The sequence below is a fragment of the Macaca mulatta genome, chromosome 4, assembly GCF_049350105.2.
Source record: "Macaca mulatta isolate MMU2019108-1 chromosome 4, T2T-MMU8v2.0, whole genome shotgun sequence".
In the NCBI taxonomy this organism is placed as follows: Eukaryota; Metazoa; Chordata; class Mammalia; order Primates; family Cercopithecidae; genus Macaca; species Macaca mulatta.
In genome coordinates, this window is record NC_133409.1 from 157,161,073 (window position 1) to 157,175,531 (window position 14,459).

Consider the following 14,459-nt stretch of genomic DNA (forward strand, 5'->3'; position numbering starts at 1 on the left):
GAAACATTTTTCAGGCTAGACTGTATATTTGTTCATGAAATAAGTCTCAATAAATGTAAAGGACTATAATAATAGAGTATATATTCTCTGACCAAAGTGGAATGAAGATAGAAATCAATAATGAGGATGGGCGTGGTGGCTCATGCCTGTAATCCCAGCACTTTGGGAGGCTGAGGTGGGTGGATCATGAGGTCAAGAGTTTGAGACCAACCTGACCAACATGGTGAAACCCCATCTCTACTAAAAAAATACAAAAATTAGCTGGGCCTGGTGGCATCTGCCTGTAGTCCCAGCTACTCAGGACACTGAGGCAGGAGAATTGCTTGAACCCAGGAGGCAGAGATTGCAGTGAGCTGAGATCACACCACTGTATTCCAGCCTGGGAGACAGAGTGAGACTCCATCTTAAAAAAAAAAGAAAAAAAAAAGAAAAAAAAAAAGAAAAAAAGAAACTGGAAAAATAAGAACAAATCAAACCCAATGCAAGCAAGAGGAAAAGAAAAAATTTAAAGCAGCCAAGAACAAAAGGCATATTATGTACAGAAGAACAAGTATATAGATCACATATTTCTCATAGACACAATATAAGCAAAAAGACAGTGGAGCAACAGTTTTTAGATTAATGAAAGACCTACAATTCTGTACCAAGCAAAAAAAACTCCCCCAAAATGAGGGTGAAATAAGACAATTTAATACAGAGAAAAGAGGAAGGAATTTATCTAGTCCTATGTGAGAATTTTATGATACATTTTGTACTGTATATGTGGATGTTTACTATTTCATTTAAAAAATCAACTGTGCAATTCAATAGTAGGTTGTCTTGCTTCTTTTTGATTGACACAGTCATTAACTAAAATATTGTAGTATTTTTTATCCCCCTGCCTAAAGGCAATAAACATCTAATCAGCAGACTAGAACAATAAAATATATTTTTAAAAGTCCTTTAGGCAGAATGATAAAAGTCCCTTAGGCATATTGAAATTCCTATTTGTACAAAGGAATAAACAGCACTAGAAATTGTAACTATGTGGGTAAATAGGTAACATTTTTTCTTCATAAAAGGTGGTTGACTATTTTCACAAAAATAGTTAACAATGTAATGAGGGATTTATAACATTTAAAAGTAAAACAGGCCGGGCGCAGTGGCTCACGCCTGTAATCCCAGCACTTTGGGACGCTGAGGCGGGCGGATCACAAGGTCAGGAGATCGAGACCACGGTGAAACCCCGCCTCTACTAAAAAAATACAAAAAACTAGCCGGGCGTGGTGGCGGGCGCCTGTAGTCCCAGCTACTTGGGAGGCTGAGGCAGGAGAATGGCAGGAACTCAGGAGGCAGAGCTTGCAGTGAGCCGAGATCGCGCCACTGCACTCCAGCCAAGGGGAGAGAGCCAGACTCCCTCTCCAAAAAAAAAAAAGTAAAACAGGCCAGGCACAAAGGCTCGTGCCTGTAATCCGAGCACTTTTGGAGGCCAAGGCGTACAGATCACTTGAGGACAGGAGTTCAAGACCAGCCTGGCTAACATGGCAAAACCCTATCTACTAAAAATACAAAAATTAACCAGGCGTGGTGGTGCACGCCTGTAACCCTGGCTACTCTGGAGGCTGAGGCACAAGAATCACTGGAACCCAGGAGGTGTAGGTTGCCGTGAGACGAAATTATACCGCTGTGCTCCAGCCTAGGCAACAGAGCTAGACTCTGTCACACACACACACACACATACACAAGTAAAGTGTATGACAACAGTGCAAAAGAAGTGGAAATGAAAATATTGTTATTTTATAAAAGTGGTATACTTTTAGATGAACTGTGATAAATTAATGATGTATACTATAAACTCTAAGGCAACCACTGAAATAACACAACAAAGAATTATGGGTAATAAGCCACAAAAAGAAATAAAATAGCATTAGAAAAAATATTTAAGTTGTTCAGCAGGTGGGAAAAAAAAGGAAAAGAGAACAAAGAACAGATAGGACAAATGGAAAAGTAATAGCAAGATGATAGACTTTACCTATAAATTATCACACTTAAGGTAAATGATCTAAATACTCCAATTCAAAAGTCGGTGGTTGTCAGATTGAATTAAAAAAACAAAACAACAACAGCAAAAAAAAAAAGAAAAGCAAAGAAAGGACCACTATATGCTGCCTACAAAAAATTCACTTTAATATAAAGACACAAAGAGTCTAGAACACCATGACTTTTTTGTTTTGTTTTGTTTTTAAAATTTTTTTTATTATTATACTTTAAGTTCTAGGGTACATGTGCATAAAGTGCAGGTTTGTTACATATATATACTTGTGCCATGTTGGTGTGCTGCACCCATCAACTCATCAGCACCCATCAACTCGTCATTTACATCAGGTATAACTCCCAATGCAATCCCTCCCCCTTCCCCCTTCCCCATAATAGGCCCCGGTGTGTGATGTTCCCCTTCCCGAGTCCAAGTGATCTCATTGTTCAGTTCCCACCTATGAGTGAGAACATGCGGTGTTTGGTTTTCTGTTCTTGCGATAGTTTGCTGAGAATGATGGATTCCAGCTGCATCCATGTCTCTACAAAGGACACAAACTCATCCTTTTTTATGGCTGTATAGTATTCCATGGTGTATATGTGCCACATTTTCTTAATCCAGTCTGTCACTCATGTACATTTGGGTTGATTCCAAGTCTTTGCTATTGTGAATGGTGCTGCAGTGAACATATGTGTGCATGTGTCTTCATAGCAGCATGATTTATAATCCTTTGGGTATATATCCAGTAATGGGATGGGTGGGTCATATGGTACTTCTGGTTCTAGATCCTTGAGGAATCGCCATACTGTTTTCCATAATGGTTGAACTAGTTTAGAATCCCACCAACAGTGTAAAAGTGTTCCTATTTCTCCACATCCTCTCCAGCACCTGTTGTTTCCTGACTTTTATAATGATTGCCATTCTAACTGGTGTGAGATGGTATCTCATTGTGGGTTTGATTTGCATTTCTCTGATGGCCAGTGATGACGAGCATTTTTTCATGTGTCTGTTGGCTGTATGCCAACATTTTGAGAAATGTCTGTTCATATTCCTTGCCCACTTTTTGATGGGGTTGTTTGTTTTTTTCTTGTAAAGTTGTTTGAGTTCTTTGTAGGTTCTGGATATTAGCCCTTTGTCAGATGAGTAGATTGCAAAAATTTTCTCCCATTCTATAGGTTGCCTGTTCACTCTGATGGTAGTTTCTTTTGCTGTGCAGAAGCTCTTTAGTTTAATTAGGTCCCATTTGTCAATTTTGGCTTTTGTTGCCATTGCTTTTGGTGTTTTAGACATGAAGTTCTTGCCCATGCCTATGTCCTGAATGGTATTACCTAGGTTTTCTTCTAGGGTTTTTATGGTATTAGGTCTAACATTTAAGTCTCTAATCCATCTTGAATTAATTTTCATATAAGGAGTAAGGAAAGGATCCAGTTTCAGCTTTCTATTTATGGCTAGCCAATTTTCCCAGCACCATTTATTAAATAGGGAATCTTTTCCCCATTTCTTGTTTTTGTCAGGTTTGTCAAAGATCAGATGGCTGTAGATGTGTGGTATTATTTCTGAGGACTCTGTTCTGTTCCATTGGTCTATATGTCTATTTTGGTACCAGTACCATGCTGTTTTGGTTACTGTAGCCTTGTAGTATAGTTTGAAGTCAGGTAGCATGATGCCTCCAGCTTTGTTCTTTTGACTTAGTATTGTCTTGGCACTGCAGGCTCTTTTTTGGTTCCATGTGAACTTTAAAGCAGTTTTTTCCAATTCTGTGAAGAAACTCATTGGTAGCTTGATGGGGATGGCATTGAATTTATAAATTACCTTGGGCAGTATGGCCATTTTCACAATATTGATTCTTCCTATCCATGAGCATGGAATGTTCTTCCATTCGTTTGTGTCCTCTTTTGTTTCATTGAGCAGTGGTCTGTAGTTCTCCTTGAAGAGGTCCTTCACATCCCTTGTAAGTTGGATTCCTAGGTATTTTATTCTCTTTGAAGCAATTGTGAATGGAAGTTCATTCATGATTTGGCTCTCTGTTTGTCTGTTACTGGTGTATAGGAATGCTTGTGATTTTTGTACATTAATTTTGTATCCTGAGACTTTGCTGAAGTTGCTTATCAGCTTAAGGAGATTTTGGGCTGAGAGGATGGGGTTTTCTAAATATACAATCATGTCATCTGCAAACAGGGACAATTTGACGACTTCTTTTCCTAACTGAATACCCTTTATTTCTTCATCTTGCCTGATTGCCCTAGCCAGAACTTCCAACACTGTGTTGAATAGGAGTGGTGAGAGAGGGCATCCCTGTCTTGTGCCAGTTTTCAAAGGGAATGCTTCCAGTTTTTGCCCATTCAGTATGATATTGGCTGTGGGTTTGTCATAAAAAGCTCTTATTATTTTGAGATACATTCCATCAACACCATCACTTTTAACCTTATTTATTGAAACCTCCTAACTGGTCCCTATTTATTTATTTATTTATTTATTTATTTATTTATTTTTGACACAGAGTCTGTCTCTATTGCCCAGGCTGGAATGCAGTGGCACCATCTAGGCTCACTGCAACCTCTACCTCTTCGGTTCAAGCGATTCTCCTGCCTCAGCCTCCCGAGTAGCTGGGACTACAGTCACATGCCACCACACCCGGCTAATTATTATATTTTTAGTAGAGACGGCGTTTCACCGTGTTGGCCAGGACCTCAGCCTTCCAAAGTGCTGGGATTACAGGCGTTAGCCACAGCACCCAGCTCCTCTTCATTTATTCTTGCTACGCTTCCTCTAGTCCATTTTGTGTATTTGATAATTTTGCCAGTAACTTCTTCATTGTTCTGATAAAATTACTTATGGGTCACTGAAGACTGGGATGTTCATTCTTCTAGAGGACGTTTGTGTCTGCTTTTGCCAGGAAGCTGGGGTACCACCAGTCAAGTATTACCTTAAACTCAATTCATGAATCAAGACTTTTTTTTTTTTTTTACACAGGGTCCTGCTCTGTCACCCAGGCTGGAGTACAGTGTTGTGAACATGGCTCACTGCAGCCTCAACCTACTGAGTTCAAGCAATCCTTCTGCCTCAGCATTCTGTGTAGCTAGGACCACAGTGTGTGCCACCATGCCTAATTTTATAAATTTTTTTATAAAAAATATTTTAGAGATGGGGCTCACTTTGTTGCCCAGGCTGGTCTCGAACTCCTAGGCTCAAGTGATCCTCCCACCTTGGTCTCCCAAAGTGCTGGGGTTACAGGCATGAGCCTCTGTGGCTAGCCAAGGCTTTTTATTTTTTTAGCCTAAATCTATATAAAAGTTGGCTTGTGGTTACAACTTATCAGGATTGATGATCTCTCTCTCTCTCTCTCTCTCTCTCTCTCTCTCTGTCTCTCCCTGCCTCTCTCACATCCCTTGCTCTGCTGAGAAGCAGAGCAAATATTCTAGCAGTTTCCAGAGAGTAGGATGGGATTACTTATAGTTTACTTTTATTATCCTTTGGGATCTCAGTCTTACTGGGAGAACACAATTATCTCTTATTAGATATACCACCTTTATAGAATCTGGACTTTGATTTTAGAATTTATTTGTTTTCTACTATAAGCAATTTAAGTTACAGATTTCTCTCTACACACTGTTTCAGTTGCATCCCATGAATTTTGATATGCTTTATTTTCATTATTATATAGTACAATGTATTTCATAATTTTTTGTGATTTGTTTGGAGAGATTGATTAATTAGAACCATGCCGTTTAATTTCCAAATACCTGTGTTTTTTCCCCTACATTTCTTATTTTTATTGATTTCAAATTTATTTCTACTGTAGTCAGATATAATAATCCATTTATTTTTATTATTTTCATTTTTTTAGAGACAGGGCCTTTCTGTGTTGCCCAGGTTTGTCCCAAACTCCTAGTCCCAAGCAGTTCTCCTGCCTCAGCCATCCAAAGTGCTGAGATTACAGGCATGAGCCACCCATGCACAACCAATAATTTATTTAAAAAGTGGGCAAGTGAACTAAACAGACATTTCTCAAAAGAAGGCATACAATTGGCCAACAAATATATGAAAGAATGCTCAACATCACTGTATTAGTTGTTTTCAGGCTGCTAATAAAGACTTACCCAAGACTGGGGACTTTACAAGAGAAAGAGGTGTAATGGACTTACAGTTCCACATGGCTGGAGAGATCTCACAATCATGGTGGAAGGCAAGGAGGAGCAAGTCACATCTTACATGGATGGCAGCAGGCAAAGAGAGAGCTTGTGCAGGGAAACTCCCGTTTTTAAAACCGTCGGATCTCATGAGATGCATTCACTATCACAAGAACAGCGTAGGAAAGACACGCCCCATAATTCTGTCACCTCCCACTGGGTTCCTCCCAGGACACATGGGAATTGTGGGAGTTACAATTCAAGATGAGATTTGGGTGGAGACACAGCCAAACCATATCAATAACTAATCATCAGGGAAATGCAAATCAAAACAACAATAAGGTATCACCTCACCCCAGTTAGAATGGCTATTGTCAAAAAAAAATAATAACAAATGCTGGTGTGAGGATGTAGAGAAGAGGGGACTCTTATACCCTACTGGTGGAAATGTCAATTAGCATAGCCATTATGGAAAATAGTATGGAAGTGAGGTAGGTTACATAGGGTGGTCATAGCCTCCCTTGAAAGGAAACAAGAAACTTGTCAAATTGATGGAGAGAACAAATCTCTTCACATTACACAAACTGCATCTAGGGCTAGTGGTTAGAATATCCTCAATCAAGGAGGTAGAAGAGCAGGAGGGAAAATCCCTAAGTTCGTACAAGTGCAGAAACCCACAAGCTGTGTTCTTAGGTTGACCTATACTCATTTTAATAGTAAGAAACACACCCTTGGGTAGAGAATTAAAATGCTAATAATACATGTGATGCATGTTCTAGCATGTACGGCAATACTGCATGCACATTCAAGAGACCACCCACAGCATGTTTAACAACAATGCCCGTTCCCATCCCCTCATGGATAATCATGTAGGACTCCCATAACGGGAGTTTCTTCAGTGTCAATTAGTGCTGAAGTAGCCGACTTTGACTGCTATCAGAATGTACTTTCACTTTGCAATAAAACCCCTTTGCCTACTTTTACTTTCGACTGGCTTTCAAATTATTTTGTGCAGGGAATTCAAGAATCTGAACCAGCCCACTGACAACAGAGGTTTCTCAGAAACCTAAAAATAGATCTGCCAGATGAGGCAGAAATTCTGCTACTGGGTATTTATCCAAAGGAAAGGAAATCAGTATACAAAGAGGTACCTATATCCCCATGTTTATTGCATCACTCTTCACAAGAGCTGATATATAGAGTCAACCCTAAATGTTCATTAACAGATACATGGATAGAAAATGTGGCATATATACACAATGAAATACTATTTGGCTATGAGAAGAATGCAATCTTGTCATTTGTTGCAATGTAGATGAACCTGGAGAACATTATGTTAAGTAAGATAAGCTAGGATTGGAAAGATAAATATTACATGTTATCACTCATATGTGAAAGTTGAGAAAAAAATTTTAGCTCATGGATTTAGAGAATAGAATTGTGGGTACTGGAAGCTGGGAAGGGTAGCAAGGAGGAGAGGATAGGGAGAGCTTGGTTAATGGTGACAAAATTACAGCTAGATGGTAGAAATGAGTTCCGGTATTCTGCACCATTGTAGGGTGCATATGGTTAACTCTAATTTATTGTATATTTTCAAAAAGCTAGAAGAGAATCTGGAATACTCACAACAAAAGAAATGATAAATGTTTAAGGTGATGGATATACTAATTACCCTGATTTGATTATTACACATTGTGTACACATATAAAAAATCACTCTTTCCTCTTAAATACGTACCATTTTTACATGTCAACTAAAAATTAAAGAAAAAAGCGAATATGATCTATCATGATGTATATATCATGTGTACTTGAGCAAAATGTGCATGCAGATATTGGGTATAATGTTCTATAAATCAATTAGCTCAAGATAATAGATAGGATTGTTCAGATCTTATGTGTCTTTACTGATATTTTTGTCTAGTTATTGCATCATTACCAAAAAAAGGGTGTTAAACTCTCCAAATATGATTGTAGAATTGTCTATTTTTTCTTTTTTTTTCCATTTTTACTCTATGTATTTTGAAACTCTGTTATGACATTTTGCTATGTATTTTAAAATTTTTTTATGTATTTTGAAACTCTGCTGTTAGAATCATATATTTATGATTATTATGTTTTCCTGATGAATTGACCCTTTTTTGTTGTTGTTGTTTTTCTGAGACAGAGTCTCACTCTGTTGCCCAGACTGGAGTATGGTGGCACAATCTTGGTTCACTGCAACCTCCACCTCCTGGGTTCAAGCGAGTCTCCTGACCTGACTCAGCCTCCAAGTAGCTGGGATTACAGGCATGTGCCAGCATGCCCAGCTAATTTTTGTATTTTTAGTAGAGACATAGTTTCACCATGTTGGCCAGGCTGGTCTTGAACCTCTGGCCTCAGGTGATCCGCCTGCCTCAGCTTTTTTTTTTTTTTTTTTTTTTGTTTTGAGACAGAGTCTCACTCTGTCACCCAGGGTGGCATGCGGTGATGTGATCTTCGCTTACTGCAACCTCCACCTCCTGGGTTCAAGCAATTCTCATGCCTCAGCCTCCCGAGTAGCTGGGATTACAGGCACATGCCACCACGACTGGCTAATTTTTGTATTTTTAGTAGAGATGGGTTTTTTCTATGTTGGCCAGGCTGGGAACTGACTCCTTTAACAATAAAAAAAATCACTCTGTCTCTAGTAACACCCTCTGTCCTAAACTCTACTTTAGCTGTTATTATTATAGTCATTTTAGTCTTTTTATGCTTTCTGTTTGCATAGTATATATATTTTAATATGTTTATTTTCAAGTTATCTGTGTTTTTATATTTAAGATGTTTCTCTTCTAACAAATATGTTTGGTTCTTGCATTTTTAAATAGATTCTAACAATCTTTGCCTTTCAATTGAAATATTTACACCATCAACATCTAACATTAACATTTATTTTTCTTTCCATAGTACACTGGATAGCATCTCCCATACAATATTGAACATAAAGTGTGATAACTGACATCCTTATTTCATTCCTACTCTGGGTGGAAAGGGCAGGGGTGGAGAAAGCATTCAACAATCTGCCATAATTATAATGCTTTTGTTACACTGTTTTCTTCTGCATTAAAAAATATCATTACATTTTGCATGAATTATTAGGATAAAATATTTTCCAATTTTCCTGGAAAATGCCATAACCATGTCTCTCAGTTTTGTTTCCATCTTTCTTCTACATTTTACATAACCTACATGAGATGCACATTATCAAGTATATTTTACATGGCTTCTCAGTGTCTTCTCTGTCTGCTAACAAGTTTACCAATAGATGGCACTCTTGTATTTCTGGTGGCTATGAGAATATCGTTTTGCCTTTAAGACAGCGTAACTACTTGTTTCACCAATGTTAGAGACATGTACATTTGATCTGGTTCTTATGGATGATTTTAAATGACTCAAGCTAATAATCCTAATTTTACCTAAACACTCCATTATTTTAAAATGTATTCATTTATGCCCACAAGAAACATTTATTGACATTAAGCTGGACATTAGGCTTCTCTATGGCAGACATTAGGCTGGACTCTAGCCATATATCTATTGAGGGAAAAAAAATTATTTTCTATGTAAGTTTCCAAAAAGCCAAGATGTGTTTTAAAAAGAAACAAAATGTTACATTCTAAATGCTGTAACAAGATAAGAAAATGTGTTATGGCTGAGAGAAGAAAAAAGCAGCAAGCAACTCCTGGAAGAACCACTGCTGCAGAGGTAATAACTGCTGAGCCATGTTTTGGAGAAGGAAAAGGTCACCAAGAGAAGGAGGGGATCCAGGGGGTCCAGGAAGATTGTATGCAAAAAGATCAAGGGTAATAAAAAATTTTCCATATTATGTAAATAATACGGTATTCAGGACCAGGAGCTTGGAGATCATGAAGTATAGGAGGAGGGTTGGTTTCAACTAAATCTGGGAATGAAACAGTGAAGCATCTGGCAGAACTCACATTTCTTTCCTCCCTTCTCCCTTGCACATTCCGTTTATGGAGTAATTGCAGGGATGGGAAAAGTTCAAAACCACCATTGAGCCTAGGTAGTGCTAGGGTAAGGTGGAGAATGAACCTGCGTGGTTTGCTCATCCTAAACTAGGTTCTTCTAGGAGAGCCCTTCCCCGTCAAATCTGCCCTCCTTGAAGGGGCCCAGACAGCCTAAGCTCACCTCCCAAAGACCCCTTACTTGATGACTGAATCTGATTCTACCCAGACAGGGCCTAAAACCCTTCCATAACTCTATAGCCAAACTCAATTTTAGACAGGCCTTATACCAAACTTTCTTCCTCTAAGTCTGCCACCCTAGGCAATTCTCAACATTCTCCATACACTTTAGAGCCATAGACATGCTACCAAGTCTCCAGACCTGCACCAAATGGAGCAGTGCTGTAATGATATGATCACTGGCCTTTGAACCAGACCCTTCTCTGTGGCTCCTATGCATCTCCAACCTGTTTTGAGCTCTGCTGCCAAGACATCTTTGGCACTTTGTTGTGAAGTTTTAAAACTGAACTAATCTACAATACACCTAACCTGTACCCTTTAAAAATTCATTATCATTCATACCATGAAAAATAAAGAAAGGCCAGGAAATTGTTCCAGGTTAATAGAGACCCAAGAGATAACAACCAAATGCAATTTGTGATCCTGGATTGAGGGGGAAAAAGTGTTGTGAGAGACATGATCGGGACAGCTGGTAAAGTTTGAATTTGAATTTAAAGATAAGGTATTGAGTAATATAGGAAGATGATATCTGTAACTTTCTTTTTTTTTTTTTTTTTTTGAGACGGAGTCTTGCTCTGTCACCCAGGCTGGAGTGCAGTGGCCGGATCTCAGCTCACTGCAAGCTCCTCCTCCCGGGTTCACGCCATTCTCCTGCCTCAGCCTCCCAAGTAGCTGGGACTACAGGCACCCGCCACTTTGCCCGGCTAGTTTTTTTTGTATTTTTTAGTAGAGACGGGGTTTCACCGTATTAGCCAGGATGGTCTCGATCTCCTGACCTCGTGATCCGCCCGTCTCGGCCTCCCAAAGTGCTGGGATTACAGGCTTAAGCCACCGCGCCCGGCCGATATCTGTAACTTTCAAATGTTTCAGTAAGTGTATATGTAAAGAGATATAAAGACATATAAATAAATAGATGGATAGGTAGAGAAAAAGCAAATGTGGTAGGTTAACAATCTATGTAAAAAGTATATGAGTGTTCTTCGTACTGCTTTTCTGATTTTTCTATATGTTTGAAATTATTTTAAAATAAGAAGATTTGGGTTTTTTGTTTGTTTTTTGTTTTTAGAGACAGTGTCTTATTCTGTCACCCAGGCTGTAGTGCAGTGGCCCAATCATTGCTCACTGCAGCCTCAACTTCCTGGGCTCCTGCAATCCCCCTGCCTCAGTCTCATGAGTAGCTGGTACTTCAGGTGTGCACCACTGCACTCAGCTAATTTTTAATTTTTAATTTTTTTGTAGAGATGGCTAGTCTCAAACTTCTGCCCCCAAGTGATCCTCCCACTTCGGCCTCCCAAAGTGCTGGAATTACAGGGATGTACCACTGCTCCCAGCCTCAAATAAAAAGTATTTTATTTTAATTAATTAATTAATTTTGAGTCAGAGTTTCACTCTTGTCACCCAGGCTGGAGTGCAATGGCATGATCTTGGCTCACTGCAATCTCCGCCTCCTGTGTTCAAGTGATTCTCCTGCCTCAGCCTCCTGAGTAGCTGGGATTACAGGCACCCACCACCATGCCCAGCTAATTTTTATATTTTTAGTAGAGACGGGATATCACCATGTTGGCCAAGCTGATCTCGAACTCCTGACCTCAGGTGATCCACCCACCTCGGCCTCCCAAAGTGTTGATGAGCCACCACACCAGGTCTAAAAAGTATTTTAAAACCACAAGTCCCACTCTACTTTGTACTACACTACCAGGGGCCAGGATCACCCTATGTCTTCTAGGCTATGAGATAGAGGAATCCAAGGAAGGAGATAACCTACTTGGTTCCTCTCTATAGGGTCTTGTGGGTGCTGTTGTGTGCTCTCTCTCTCTCTCTCTCTCACACACACACACACACACACCCCTGAATACCAGAGATATCACTTTCCCAGTCTAGTACTCATCTCATCCCAAGGGTTTTGTGTTAGTGGTTTGCTCATTGTTTGTTTTGTTGTTTGCTTGGGTTATTCTTTTTCTCTTTTTGCAGCTGAAGGGAGAATTTCCAGGCCAGCTCTTTGACCATTAGAGTTACAGTGCCTCTATTCAGGCTTCATAGAGAGACCTGGGATTCAGTAGTGGGGGGCTTTTATCCAGTTCAAAATAATGCATTCTCACCAAGATGTACTTGGAAATAAAACAATACTAAAGCACAGTATTTTATTTATGCTGAACATTGAATCACTTTTTTCTGTATTTTGTGTAGAAAGTTACACAAACACAAACACATTTGCTCCTGCTTTGTTTATTGCCCCGGGGTATGTTTGGTAACATGTCACCAGGCATGAGTAGTATGTCTTGGAAGGTGTGGCCTAAAGCCTAGACTCCTGCTTCATTCAACATTCTCCAGTGTATCTGTCCTCTGTCTACCTTAAGATAGGGGTCTCCAGAACTTCTTTTCACATTTAGAAGAGGGCAGCGGCTTTCGATGGAAAATAGGAGCTCTCATTCATCTCTATTACTTGTTCTAGCCATGGTCCAGCCCAGCAGTTTGGAATAAAGTAACTGTATGAAGTCTGTGAATGGTTCTCAGACTGGTTGAACATTAGAATCACCTGGGTACCTTCTAAAATTCTTATTACCCAGGGCATACCTCAGAATAAGTACAACAGGGTAGGGTTAGGATTAGGGATCATGATCTCTGGAGTCTGGTTTAGGTACTAGTGCTGTTTAAAACTACGTTTATGAGGCGGAGGTTGCAGTGAGCCGAGATCTCGCCACTGCACTCCAACCTGGGTGACAGAGGGAGACTCCATCTCGACCATACAAAGCAAAAAAACCAACTACCCTTGTGATTTGAATGTCCATCCAAAATTGAGAACTGCTAGGTAAGGTCAAGCTGTATAACTAAAGAGCAGTTTTCATCTGTCTGGTGTGGTGGCAGCTTTTTGATAAGGGAAGTATTGTTTCCATCCACATACCTGAGCCTCGCTCCTGAGAACACCAGTGTGTATGTTGCTAAAATTCCCCTGGTGATTCTGAGGTTCCTTCCTGGATAAAAACCACTGATCCTGGGAATGTACCCACTGCCAATCTCCTGTGTAAACCTTGGAAACTGGGAAGCCTACTGTTGAAAACACTGGGCTTGAGATCCTGAAACAAATCTTGTATTTCATTAATACTAACATTTGGTTCAGTGCAGCAAATCAAGGGAATTTTGGAGGCTGAGTTCTTTTGGAGCTTTTGCATTGAAATAGGTTCAGGCAGCAATAAGTTAAAACTACAACCTCAGCTAAAGGATTAAAAGACACGTGAGCTGGGTAGGATGAGGTCTAAGGTTGGGTGCGGCGGCTCATGCCTGTAATCCCAGCACTTTGGGAGACTGAGGTGGGTGGATCACTTGAGGTCAGGAGTTCAAAACCAGCCTGGCCAACATGGTGAAAACCCATCTGTACTAAGAATACAAAAAAATTAGCTGGGCAAGGTGCCAGACATCTGTAATCCCAGCTACTGGGGAGGCTGAGGGAGGAGAATCACTTGAACTCGGAAGGCAGAGCTTGCAGTGAGCTGACATTGCACCACTGCACTCCAGCCTAGGCAACAGAGCAAGACTCCATTTAAAAAGAAAAAGAAAAAGAAAAAGAATTCATATATATCCAGGCATCAAACAGATAACTGGGGCAGATGAACAGACTTGAGATTAAGTCACACATGGAATTTAGGTGGAAAATGACATTGGAGAAATTTGAGATTATGATAAATAGAAATTTTTCAAAGAGGAATTTCACGCTCTGTTCTTGAGGGGATAGATGGACTTCCAACAGCAATAACACAGGATTAATGAGGACTTGGAATGTTACATAAATTAGAGATGTCAGATGGATAAAGAGATAAAAGTACTCTCTCTAAGAACATGGAACCAGAGATAGGCTCACTTCTATCCATCAGACATAACTAGCAGACTAAATGGTCTAAAAATAAAAATCATGCCCCACTCCTGCTTAAAACATTTTAACTACTCCCAGTCACTCTTCAGTTTCTCTACTGCATTATCTTTAACTACAGGGTTGGTCTGGGTGTGCAACACAAGAAAGCCTGGCATATACATGGATTCAAGTGTTTGCCATGTACATGCATTCTTTCATGTACTGTTTCATGTATTCTTTTTC